A 15,261-nucleotide genomic window follows, 5' to 3' on the forward strand; every position below is an offset into this window, starting at 1 on the left:
TTTTAAGTGTGTTTATAAAAGTTTTGTGGAAAAAAAAATCAAAAAACAATTTATCACCCTTGCGTTTCCTTGTATTTTAGGTAACAACTTGTTTGTTGTGGCTACATGACACCAAATAACTATTTTGCGAAAGGTTCAATTTTAATAAAACTCATTTAATATGTATTGGATATTATCTCTAACATTGGTAGCAAAGTTTGTATCATTCTCCATGCGAACAAAACCTTAACTTAGCTTTTGTATATGGGCCTTACTTATTTGCCTTAGTACTACAGGCATTTGGTGGAAATACTTATGTATGTCTCGGCAACTTAATTGTTTGGAGTTATCCTACTGCATTCACATCCTCGCACAATTATATGCAACATATATTTATAAAATAGAAGTATATATGTGGGTGTAACATTATATATTTTATAATTATTAACACTCTGTATTAATAAGAACGACTTTAGAAAATAATTAATGTAGATAATGTAAAATAATTTTATTATTATTTAATTATAAATTATTATCTATGACACATTTATTAATTTTTATAATAATTATGTAAAATTAAATTCATATTAATAATAATTTTTAATCAATTAATAATAAAACAAATTTACACTAATAATACATGGTTATTAATGAAATTCTTATATTTTTTAATATCTTGCTAGCAAGTGGAAAGGTAAACTACCACGATAATGTGGACCTACACATGAAGGTAGGTACAGGCCCAATTAATCCCGAAAAAAATTATACTATTATGATGGTAATTTGTCATGCTTAACCCCCATAATTGCCTCATATGACGTGGATGAATAAGTATATAATTCAATAATTATTTTAAGTGAACAAAAAATATTGACTTTTATTACTGTATTACCCAATATTTATTTATCTGTCATTAGCCTATTAAATAACTTTGTCGTCAACATCACACTAAAAAATAACTTTTGAGAGCCAATTGAATTTCAAGCCCGTTAGAGTATGTTTGAATTTTCATTTGTAGTGCGCTCTAAATTCTCTGCTAGCAATATTGTCTAATATATTTTTTAAACAAATAATTTTTATTGATTAAAATCTACAGAATCATAAACGAAATTTATTATATAAAGAGTAAGACCACACAAGTTTATAATTTTTAATAAATCTCAAATAATAATAAAGAAATCTTAAAACGAAAGTGATAATTAGTATATTACTAGCTAATCTATTGTTTATATACATACATTGGAATTAATATGTGGTTGGTTTGAATTTTATTGGATTTAATTTTTTATATAAGATTTTTAATTTTAATTTGAGTTTTGTGGATAAAAAATATGATTGAAAAAACAAATTACACTAAAAATAATTGATTAAATTTTCTGACAAAAATTAATTATCAGATAAATATTTGATAACAATTACATATTAAAAAAAAATATACATTCATTAGTCTACTGGGAACAAAGTAGCAAAACGTACCAAAAGGAACACTATTAAGGAGAACAAGTGAATGTTAGTGGTGTCCTATCTCTTATTTCGAGTTCTGTGGTTGGCAACAACGACAGTGAGGGAAGAATTGCGATTAGATTATTACAGATTTCAAGATGAGAGTGGTTAGCGTGGTGGGGTTCTGCTTGTTTGCTTAAGTACATGTAATTAGCTGGCACTCACTCCTTTTGCCCAATCTTACTTTCACTCACTTTTCTTTTCCCTTCCTTTGATCACACATGATACCATACCATTTGATTTCATATAACACTAATAAATGTCATTATTATGCCATCCATATTGTTTTTTTTTTTTTTATCATTTATAGTTTTGATTTGATATAACACCATGTCATTATTGTGCCACTTGTTTCTTCTAGCCTATTATTACTTCACGCTACTTCATTACCTAGTTTTTCCTGAATTATATCGTTCATGGTAAAGAACTTTGCTAATTATAAATTTATTGAAGAGAGTTTTAATTATATATATTCATCGTTATGCTATATTATAAATTTCAATTTTTACTTAAATACGAAAGTATATCATCATTTTTCTGTTCTTCTTATATATAATGACATGTAATGTTACTGTTATTCATAATTTTTTATTTTATTTTAAACACTACCAAATTATTAACAATTTTCTAAACTTTTTATTATTATTAAAATTTTTAAATTGATTAATCTTGAATTTTTGTTAAAATATTTTTTTTTGTTTCAAAACTGGTTTATTTATATTTATATTACCGATTTTTTTACTCTTTTATAAAATTAAAATTTAGCCATGTGGCAATGTACAACGTGTAGCACGCTTGGGAAATGCTGAAATTTAAGATACAATCTTTTTGAAATAATGTTTTTATATCAATAATAGGAATCAAACTAACATTCTTTAAGGACATAAGTCTGTTTATTCGATCAATCTTCTTTGATAAACTTAAAATGTATTTGATTAGAAGATATATTATTTATTTATTTCCTAAAAATAAGAACATATATTATTAAAAAGTAATAGTTTTGTAAAAAAAACTTCTTATATATAATTATAATATTCTTAGTAAAGTAATTTGAATTAATCGGTGATGTGATATTTGATGTTATTATTTCTGAAGTCTAAAATTTTATTAAATTAAAAAAAATTATTGCCGAATTTGATTTACACATATATTAAAATATACATTAAAAATGATTCTTCATTTTATTTTAAAAAATAATAATTTATAAATCATAATTAAAACAGAAAAATTTAAATATATGCAAATATTATATACATGAACTAATAAACGACATACATATAGAGAATAATTTATCTTTTCATTTATATCCTTAATAAATATTTTAATAAATTATTTTCATTTAACTAAAATTTACAAATTTTTAATTTAATTACTATGTTTTTATAAAAATATTTTAAAGTAACCAAATTAAAAAATAAAATAGACTTATATATACATATAATTTTATTTCTAAATTATGCAATTGATAATTTATTTACATAAATTATTATTTATTACTTTAAATTTACCTACGAATTTATAAAAATATTTCTATTAGTTTTATTATTCATTAAATATATTTTAAAGTAACTAGTTTACAAAATAAAATAAATTGGAGCGTAATATAATATTTAATTTATTAAATTGTATTATTTATATAAAATTATAAATATACATATTTTTATATAGTATACATTATTATATCTTATAAACATTTATATTAAAAATTATGATTAAACATTAAATACATTAAATATAACATATTTAGCAAAATTTAAAGTTATATAGTCTATTAGATTAGTTGGTTAAAGTATGGTGTTAATAATATGAATGTTGCAACATGCATGGGACATATATATATATATATATATAAGCAACTAGATAAAAAACACATTAACTTGATTTCAAAATTATTGAAACTTTTTTATATTTTAACAATTAATTTAATCTAATCATTATTTTTACTTATTATGATTTTATTTCATGCATATACAAATAATAATTAAAAACATGGATTTAAAGTATATTTTCATATTAAATCAATTAACTAACATTATTTTATATAAAGGAATAAAATAATGAGATTTAATTTTTTATTTAGAAATATTACATGCATTGTTTAAAACATTTAGTAAATATAAAAGTCAATTGTGATGTTATTAATGTAGTTGATGTGATCTCAATAAAAAATAAATATATTTTAAAGTGAAGTTATATACATATACACACACATATATATATATATATATATATATATATATATATATATATATATATATATATATAATTTCTATTACTTCTATTTTTAAATATTACTTTAAATTGTTTAAATATATAAAACAAATTTCAATTGTTCATAAAATATATTTTATTAATTAAATTTTAAAAAACTATACTTTTTTATATAATTTAATTCCTAATATATATATCCTTAGTTATTAAATAAAATAAAATGTTGTGAATTATTTAAATTTAGCTTCATTTTTATAAAATTAGTACTTTTAATTGTTATTTTTCATAAAATATATTTTGAAGTAACTATTTTTAAAAATATAATAAAGTTGAGAATATGTATTAATATAATATTCAATAATATTATTATAATATTTTCATATATATAAAATATTTAGGATTTTAATAAAACAATATAATAAAACAATATATTTTCATTTGAAAAATAATTATTGGTCAGAAACAAATTAATAGTACATTATTATTACTATTATTATAATAAAAGTATTATTATAGTATTTAAAATTTAAGAAAAAATATATAATAAATTATTATTTAATTTCTATCCTTAATTATTAATTGAAAATAAACTTGTATCATAAGTAGAATATTACTACGTACCTAATATTAAAATTATCAAAAATGATATTTAATCATCAAAATTATATATATAACATTAATGTCAGTAACGTAATTCCTTATTAAATATATTTAGGAACATTAAATTTGTTAAATTTAACTGCTATTATAAAGTTAAGTGATGGATCTAATAGTTAAAAAAAATTCAAATTATATATATATATATATATATATATATATATATATATATATATAGAGAGAGAGAGAGAGAGAGAGAGAGAGAGAGAGAGAGAGAGAGAGAGAGAGAGAGAGAGAGAGAGAGAGAGAGAGAGAGAGAGAGAGAGAGAGAGAATTTTAACACATGGTCTTATTACTCTGTTAGATTCTGACAGGCAAACACCGGTACCTCCATCTTCGACTCAAAGTAGGAATTGAAGACATTTTCATCTCACTCGTTCTAAGCCATGAAAAATCCATGTCAAATGCACTGTCTAGCTAGCCACCCCCAGTCCACCTCAAGTCCTCAACACAACTTGCATTGTGTTAATGTTACTCTTTTTATTATTATTATGAAGAAAAAAAATTCTATCTGTTTATGTATTGTTTTAAAATTTTAAGATAACAGTAAATATAATTTTATCTATTATGTCCATATAAAATACATTAATGTATAAAATATCTAAATAATAAATACTGTAAATAAAAGGCATCTTAAAAATTATAAATAGTTTCAATAAACAAAAATTATAAATCGTTTTTTGCTTTTTGCACTTTTCTTTAGCGAATACTACGAGGTACTAGTAAGCAATAAATTAGCAACGTGTGTCAAATATAGGTGGCCGTGGTGATTGGAAACTAGATCGAAAGCAAGTGCAGTATAGTAGTAGTAGTAATTAATTAAGTATAAGTACTGACACATTCAGTATAGAAGTGAAAGACATAGTAGTAGCAATGTGAACAAGAATACGAAGACAAAACATAATTAGTTGTTCTTGGTTGGAATTTGGCAACAGCATTTGTGGGTTTTGTTTTGTCCAGCAAAGAAGAAGCGTCAGGACTCAGGAGGCGTGTAATGCACGTGTACAGGTTTGGCGACAATTGCATGGAAATGCATGTACTCTTTTCTCAGTGTATCACTGACACCATCTACCAAACACACATGCCCGACACCATGAAAGAAAGTTTGTCAATTTGATTTAACCCACGACTTTGTCTTTCCCATTTCCCCATCATCCAATCAACCCTTCTTTCTTCCTACAGCTTATAGTATTCTACTACTACTACTACTGTCGATTACTGTACCCATTTTTATTCTAAATCCCTTTTATTGTCTATGACTCTTCAATGTTTAATTCGAATAAGAATTATTTGAAAAATTACAGACAAGATTTTATAACAAAAAAAAGTCAAACCTGTAAAATTCAAATCAAATACTAATCACATTTCATATACATTTGTTACTCTCTTAGTCGTAACTAGAAAGATCTTTACTTTTGATTTAATTTCTTCATGTTTTTACACTTAAGATTGGAGTACTATGTATTTATTCGATCTCTTGACTAGTAAGTAATCTTAATCATTAACGACATTAGTCTCATGATCTCGGAACAACAACAAATCTATTGTATAATAAGATTCTCGCGAAAATATCAAATTAGTCGGATATGATACAATCCTATATAAAATCCTAATATTTGACCTAAAAATATAGATTATGCTTTATACTTGAATGCTCTTGAATTAGATTTTTTTTCCTTCATGCATGGTCTTTTCCTCAATGCATGGAACAATTTCAAATCCAACATTGTGTATTTGTTTGGTAGAGAAAGTTTGAAATAATTTAAGTAGAACAGCCTATCCTCTCTCAACCAATACATGCGCATAACTGGAGCTGCTGCTGTCTTCAATCATCAATAGTTACAACTTAGAAGCTCACTGAGGATCGATACCAGCAGAGAAAATTTAATAAAAATAACTAATTTGATTCAGAAAGTTAAAAAAAAAATCTTTTTTTCTTTGTCTTCTTTTAATATTGAGAGTTTAAGAAAAATAAAAATAGTTGAAGTTTGTAAATAAAAAAAATTCTTACTTTAATGATTTTATTTATCTACTACGGGGTAATTAATATTATGGTAGTAAATTATATTTTCACTTTATCTTATAAATCAAATAAAAAAATTACTTTCTATTAAGATTCCTCTTCTTTTCTTCTCTTTTTAAATGAAAGAATGATTCATTTGTGTTTTTTTTTCTGCAAATGATAACTAGTTAATATATTTAGCCAGGTTAAAGAAGTGAAATGGAAAAGGTCATGATTTTTCTTTTAGGATTCACTGGTTTTATTTTATTCCATTCTTTTGTCATAATTTGTTGTTAGTTGACTCTTGGAGTGTTTATTATCCCCTAAGAATTTCTCTATAGTTCTAGCTGTGAGCATCCGTTTAATAAAAAAAAGTGAAACTAAAATATAAAAAACATTTACTATTATTATTCTTGCATCATGACAATGAAACATCTATCCGTGGGTGGGTATCTGTTCCGATTTTGATGAAAAATATCTGAATTGACCAAATAAATGTTTGAGTTTAGAAATTATCTAATTTTTTTAATTGGGATCGAGGTCGAAGATGAAAATGTCACTACCTGCTCCGTACTTGTATTCATATTCGCGTCCGATAATAAAATTATTATAAAAAAATTTATTACTTGTTCATTTTTTTAAATTTTTTACATAATTTAAGATTCTTTTCTTGACATTTTTGTGGGCAAATGCACTATAATAAATTTATTAATATATAAATAGTTAAAAATAAATGTGTAATAATTAATTTATTTTTTTCTAAAATCAGATTTTTAATATAATTCTCTTACAAAAAAAAATATTTTACAAATTTGAACCGGGACGAGAATACTAATACCCAATGGACATGGGAAAGAGTAACAAATTTCAACCCATCAGACATCAGAAACGGATACGAAAATATGTTGAAAAATTGAAATGGAGAATTGGGAAGGCAATACCCTCCTCACACACATCATGTTGTCATCTCTAATCCTACTTATTTTTAACAATATTTTTTTCTATATATGAAGAATGTCTATTATCTTTTAAAAAAATGCTAACTTCTTGAATATTGTGCCTAGAATGCTCTCTAGGAAATTCTCAAATTTAAATTTTTGTGGAATCTAAGAAATTAAATGTGTTAATATTGTGTTTAATTTAACTTTTTTTATCAATGGCACGTGGTTAAACAAGTGAGCATAGACTACTAGAACCCACATAATAGTGGAGGATTTAAGTAACTCACAACAAAAATTATCTTCAAATTGACATCCGTAGATTGTCATTGTAAAAAAACGAGGTTAGCCGTTGAGGAACAGAGAAATGTAACAAAAGATTTTTTTTTATTATTATCATGATATTATTGTAGAGTATTTATTAGAAAATTTTTGTTGTTCACTTATTTTTGTAAAATTATTATTTTCAATCATATTTTTTTTATTTATAAGATTCAAACCAATCATTTATTGATTGGAACAAAATATCTCCTTTAAAAGAAAGATAACGCATCTTGTTAGTTAGAAATCATGAAGTAACAAAACATAAAATATGGCTTGGGAGAGTTACACTGTTATACAGACTTAGTATATGTTTAATTTTAATCTTTAAGTTTATCACCCCATTCACCCTTATAATTCAAGAGTTATATAAAATTTTATCAGAGAAATAGTGGAGGGGAACAAATCACTATAATTATGAAAAAAGTACAAATCTTTACATTACGTTATATACAATCACAATTATGCAGGATAATCGATAAAAAAAAATTATGGAGAATTACACATGCAGATGCATTGGTTAATTATGTACCTTGAGCATTCTTGTAAATGTTTATGGCACCATTTCTGCCTCATATATATAATAAATCTATACTTATTTGCTGAGTAAAAAAAAAGTTAATTATGTACAAAAAAAAAGCATTAGTGCAAAAAATGGGATGTAAAATGTAAAATCACAATTCCAAGCTAAAAAGTGTTCACTTAATTAATGGCTTAACTGTCAGAATTAAAATAAAAATAAAAATATTGAGTCCAACACGTGTTGGTGAATTTTGATTAGTAGATGAGCAGTAGTACCACGTTAAGTCCTTGCTCAAGCTTGTGTTATGCATTGACCGCAGAATAAGGTTGGAAACAATTTTCCAATCATTGCCATTCAGGTTATTAATTTTTTCAATTTTATAAATAAAAGCCTGCTTACGCGTGTGTAGGAAGAGCTGGCACACTCAAGTAAAGTACACGATATATCCATATTTTTTTAAGTAAACATGGATCTGGGTCGATCCGATAAATTTGAACAAATTGAAGATAAAAAAATCTGGCTAGATTCTAATTCTTGAATCGATTCAAATATTTTAAAATTGACATTCGTATTCATATTAGAAATGAAGTTTGTATTTTGTGTGGATGATGAAAGATTTTGAAAAAAGAGAAGTATAGTAGAAAGAAGTAGAAGAGATTAGCAATGAGTGAATGTTGGTTTTCAAGTTTGAAAATTGATTTTAAGTATTGATTCTAATAAATTTTCGCAAGTTCAATTTTACGTTAAAAAATATTTCAAAATCGATTATATGTTAAAGATATGGAACATTTTCTTACAAATAAAAAAACTAATATAAAATGATTTAGTAATTATTTTTTAAAAAAAAAACAGATTTTTAAGGAAATAATAATAATTTATGTTCGTTTACAATACGTATGGGGCTATTGCTTCTTGCAGTCACACTTGCTTCCTGCACTTCTTTTTTGGATTCTAAAATGACCAATCCGAAAATCAAAAGAATATTTCGAAAAAAGTGCATGAAACAACTTGGGAAGTGTAGGAAGCAAACTTACGCTTGGATATCATTTTTATGCACAAGGCCAGTACGTTTTCAAGTTAAATTACGTCATACTCAGGCAATTTGCTTTTTTCACTCCATAAAATGCTTCATGCACCTCTATTAATTTTTTTACAAAATCCCAAAATTACCCTGTGACGCATAATTATTATTTAGTTATTTTCCATACCAACAAATCCAGAACATATAAAAATTGTGGAGCCTTCCAGAAAAGAAAATCCAGAATTACTTTTTGATAATTTTGGATTGAGCAATTAGGAAAACAAATAATATTTTTTGGATTGCTTAATCCATAATTAAAAAAAAAAAAAACTGGATTTGCTTTTCTGGAAGGCTCCTCAATTTTTACGTGTTCTGAATGGTTCAATCCAGAATTTATATTTCTTAACTTCACTTTTCAATCCGAAAGAATAAATATCCAAATATATGTTATGCATAACATGGAGAATTGGAAGACGAATCTGCAAGAAGTAGCTTACTGGTCTGGCTTTCGTTACAAACATGGGTATCCGATCCCTCCTAAGCAATCTTTTACTTTATCATTTACAAATGTGTTGTTTTGGCAGCGACGGAGGTGGTGGCGGTGTTCATTGTTGACATGGTCGCCATTAATGATATCTCTGACAGTGACACAAAAGTCAACCATGTCGTCGTGAAGTGCGTTAAAGTCCTGGAGCTGCAAGAGGAAGCAAACTGTGTCGTGAGGACGGAGCGAGGGTAACTACCAAAGGTGCTACTATTCATCCTTATGATGCCATGTATGCAGTGTGAGAACTCGTCGAATATACGCTTCTTTAGCTACTTTGTAATTTGTTGCTGCAGTAGTATTCCGATCCTAAGTGGATTTGACATTCAACTTTCCTGTGTTGAGGTCTTTTACATTCTAAGCAAACAATGTCAATCTTGTAGTCCTTTGGATAGTTCTTGAACTTCACTTTATAATTGGGGTTAAACTAGCATATTTTCCCTTCCTTTTAAGCATATTTACTTTAATTTCTTAAATATAAGAGAGCTCTCATCGTTTTCATTTGTATGGATATGACTACTTTCTTCTTATTCTTCAATTTCTTCAACCTTTAGGGTTTTTTTTATGTAGATCCTTTCTAAAGTCTTGATTTATTAATTTTTCTTTGCAATTTTCAACTATGAGAAAAATGGAGGTGTTATAAATAATTAAAAATAATAATATATCATAACATAGATTATTTAATAAGTTTAAAATATAATTTATGTGTTCAAAAAAATTATTTATTATTGATTTTAATTATAATATATAATTCAGACATGGAGAAATGTTTATTGATTATCAATTATAAACTTGAATTGTACAAAATAAATATTTTAATGTGTACAATGCACATGCAAATATACCAATCTTATATATATAAACGTTTAATCCTATATGTTTCCTCAGGCTATCATCCTCCCTAACATGTCACATTCACTCTCTAACATGGATATGATATATCTTTTTTATTTTTTAAATTTTGATATCAACTTAATCACACATACAAAATTCATATTTTCTACTAACGTGTATGTGATATGTCATCTTATACTTTTAATGTGGTTTAAACAATTAACTTAAATTCTTATATCTTTTAATCTATCATTTTCAATATTTTTAGTCCTAATTTAAGTTTGAATATATTTTTTTAAAAATAACAATATACCAAAATATAAATTATTTATAATAAATCTAAAATATAATTTATATGTTAAACTTTATCCTTAATTTTAATTATAAGATATTTTATAAATAGAGAAATATTGATTGGTTATAAATTATAAATTTTAATTATATAAAATAAATATTTTATTTCGTGCAATGCAGCGGCTAATATACTAGTGTATATATATAAAAATAAAAGGAATTTAAGTTGAGATGATTGAGATTTTTTTATAATTATGAAAGTACGGTATAAAATACACGTTTAAAGGAGAGAAAAATCTGTTAAAAATATTTAACTTAGAAATTAAAGAGAATAGGAGTTTGACTCCACAAATTATACATGTAGTCATTTATTATTTGTAGTAAATTATTTTTTTTATTCTGCAAAATAAAATACTATTATAATAGGATAAATTACACTGATTACTGTTGAGGTTTTTTTTTTAATTATTACATTAGTCTTCTTTGTGTGGGTGTTAGTATAAAATATAAAGGAGAGTCAAGGTAATGTTTTTAAACTAATTTGGTCATTTAATTATTAAATGATTCAATTTAATCCTTTAATTTTTAAATTAGTTGAATTAAGTCTTTCCGTCTCACTTATGCTAACAATCTTAACACAATGGGGACATGTGTCGCTTTTACACTTCCTAGTGAGGAGCAACTAATTATTATATTTTTATTTTATTATAATCAACATTCATAACTCTTATTCATAGTTCGTGGTGATGGAGCAGTTGTAAATCTCCCTCGTTTGTATCATGGATATTGACAACGGTGGCTAGGATTCGATGCAGTGCATTGATGATGACCAAGTGAAAGAGTTAAGGGTTGTAGAACCCTCTTTCGTAGCAATGGAGAACATATAGTTTCAAAAATCGGTCTAGTGACTGACTCAATCATGGCACTGGGTCAGTAATTGAACCGATGAGTCACAAATTGAGTTGCATGAACTCAGTCTGCAATAAAAGTATAAAAATTTAATACCTATCTTAAAAATATTTAAAAATAACCTCATAAATTAATATAATTTCATAACATAGATAATTATATATCAAAATGTTAAAAAAATATCATTGTCCAAGTTCAAACAAACAAGTAACAAAGATTACAAGCATGAATAAATAGTTAAATAAGTTCAAGTTCAACATATATTCCTAAATAAATTCAACTTTTTTCTATGGCCAAGGGACATAAACTAAGTCATTGTCATTTTCATGAACTTCTTCTTTATTAAAGAACTAAGAAGAATCTCCTATTATAGTTTCATGATGAACATTGCTTTCATTTAAATTCATGTTTACCATGGGATTGCTTAATGCTTCATCAACGTCATGATCATCCAAATTTAAAGGACCTATGACAAAAAAAATAGATAGAAAGTAGTAATTAGCATTTAGAGATAACAAGTATGAAACAAATTTGAAATAAAAATATTATTAAAATAACAATATCATTTGAAAGTGGAATACCAATATCATTTGAAAGTGGTTGGATGGTCATATTTGTAAGGTCTTTGCGTAATGTATCTACCTCCTCATTAGTTAAGAATGATGGTGAATCCTGCATTACCCAATCAACATGGTCACCAAGTGCTTCCAAATTAATAGGATCATAGCTCTGTTGTCTCTTTTTCCTAAACACATGTACAAATATGTAACCATATGTAATATAGAAAGATAAACCATGAAAAAAGAATAAAAATATAATAATACCTATTTTACAACCTCAAGTTTAACGAACATAGACTAAATCATTAAATTTTTTATGTTCCAACCTATTTCTTTTTTTAAAAAAATGAATGTGCTCAAATACATCCCAATTCCACTCACAGCCTGAAACACTACAATTTTAGCTTAAAATACGAATAACCAACTTTTGCAAATATGGTACCCCACATCCATAAGATGCCCAACATTGATCTAAAATATTGCATGTCATAACATAAATTAATAACAAATAAAGTCACAACTCAAAAATAAATACTAAGAAGAATTATAATTTACAAGTTGTGAAAGTTACTTGAAATGATTGTGTTTCATTTAGCCAAAGTAGCTTGTCTTCCCAAATCCAATTTAGTGTTGCTGTAAATTCTCTTTTCACTAGTTAGCTTAGTTCGCAAGTGACTATCTATGTGAGAATATCTTTCAGTGACATCCAAAAGACCAATTGTTGTAGTCATATGTTGTTCAAATTCTTCCTCATTAAACCGACAAGTAGAATTTAACCAATAACCCACAACATAGAGATTTTTGTGAAGTTGTGAATCCCAACGATGATCTAAGATTTTCAAGTAAGGCTCCACTTTTGTTTTATTTCTTAGAAACCTTTTTATTGTCTCTTATCTAGATTTATACATGGCTCGATAAGAAAACCCATAGGAAATTTATCTTCACTATCAATCATACGCAACACGCATACAAGTGGCTTGGTCAGTTTCACTACATAGACCCATTTATTCCAAAACCCAAAGTCTAAGACATGTTCCACAGATTGTTTTACCTTGGCTACTTTTGCATAAGTTGAGCTTGTACATTCTTTAAATGTTACCATGGCTCTTAATGCATCTTTTTGAGCCAAAATACTCTGCAAAGCAATGAAATTAGTGGCAACGCAAGTAAGAGTAGGACAAAATATTTCCCTTCCACTTGTATACTTTCTCATAAAAAATAAAGCATAACAATGATTATAAATATATTTAGTAATTTTTGAGGCATGTGACCCAACCTCACTAACTTCCTCCAATTTTCCTATGTCTTGCAATATCAAATTGATGCAATGTGTTGTATAAGGAGACCAAAATAGTTTAGGAATCTCTTTTTACAGTAACCTACCAGTAGCAACATAGTTGGCGGCATTGTCAGTTACTATGTCAACTACATTTTCAGGACCAACACATAACACAATATCCTTGAAAAGCTTAAACAATAAATTAACAGATTTATAAGCATGAGATACATCAATATATTTTAGAAAAATAATTCATTTAGGACAATAAATCAAAAAATTGACAAGAGTTCTCCTTTTCCTATCAATCCATACATCTGCCATAAGAGTACGACCAAATTTTTTTCCAAATAGAACGGTAACTGCCCACATGTTTATGCATATCATCAACCTAACTATTTAACAAATCACCATGAAGACAATGCATACTTGGAGCCTTGTATCCTGGACTCATGCTACAAAGAGCATCAATCATAGGCTGAAAACATGTTGAATTAGTTGCATTAAATGGAATAAATGCATCAACGAACCATTTAGCAATAGCAAGGTCACACCTTGGTATCACTTGTTTATTTTGTAGCACACTTTTCAAGGTAGGTTGGGATCCATGAATGGTTATAGGCTAAAAATAATTCCCAATGCGATCACTTGTCTTCACCTTTTCCGTTGTTCTTTGTGTTTGTTCACTTTGTTGTTCCACTTTTGTGTGCACTTCACCACCTTCTTCACTAAGTGAATAAAAATCATGTTCATCAATTCTTCTCTTCTTATTCTTACTTTTATTTTCTTCAATATTCTGTTTCATTCGATAACGAACATCGGGAGGTACCTTTTTGCAAAAAGAAACTTGACCTCTTTCCCCAACCAAGTGACCCATTAATCTACTAATTCCACCTACTTTAACAATTTTATCACAATAAATCCACATCATAGCAATCTTGCCACCCTCCTGAATGAGCTTACAATGTGACCAAGCTATGTTAGTCTTCCTTATAATATTAGGCTTTGAATTTTGAATAGATACTTCTTGGGATGTTGGTGTTTCACAAGATGTCATCTATGATACATTTAAACACTTAATGATTAACCTAAATTGGGACTGATAATTTGCTATTAGATATGTATATAACTAATGAACCTACAAAATAAATTCACACCCTATGTATATGACTAATGAACCTACAAAAATCAAAGCAAATCAAAATAAATCTAAGTTCTTTCTAGAATGATAAAGATGTCCAATGGTTATAACAGCAACAACTCAAAAATTCGACAAAGTCTTTCTAGTATAAAATAACTCTTTAGTTTCTAGGAGTAAAAAAAATATGTAGAATAAAAGCATCAAATTAAATCTCCAATATTTCAGAAGAGTAATCTGATACGTTACTACATAAAACAACAATACATTATGAAGTTAGGGATCAATAACAATATAACTAAGTAATATATGTATACGGAACATAATTTTCAAATACGAGAGGGACTACTACTGATAAATTATGTAGCACACATGATAACTGCGTGTGATACTATGATGAATAAAAAGTAATAACAAGTTGAAACTAAATTAATGTATCGTTTCAAGCGGGTAACAATCACTAACAAAATTAGGCATGACATGGCTAAGACATTTATGCAAATGATGATAGCCCATAAAACTATGATGATGGCCCATAAAACTGTTAGCAA

Source organism: Glycine soja, chromosome 11 (assembly GCF_004193775.1).
Source record: "Glycine soja cultivar W05 chromosome 11, ASM419377v2, whole genome shotgun sequence".
Classification (NCBI taxonomy): Eukaryota; Viridiplantae; Streptophyta; class Magnoliopsida; order Fabales; family Fabaceae; genus Glycine; species Glycine soja.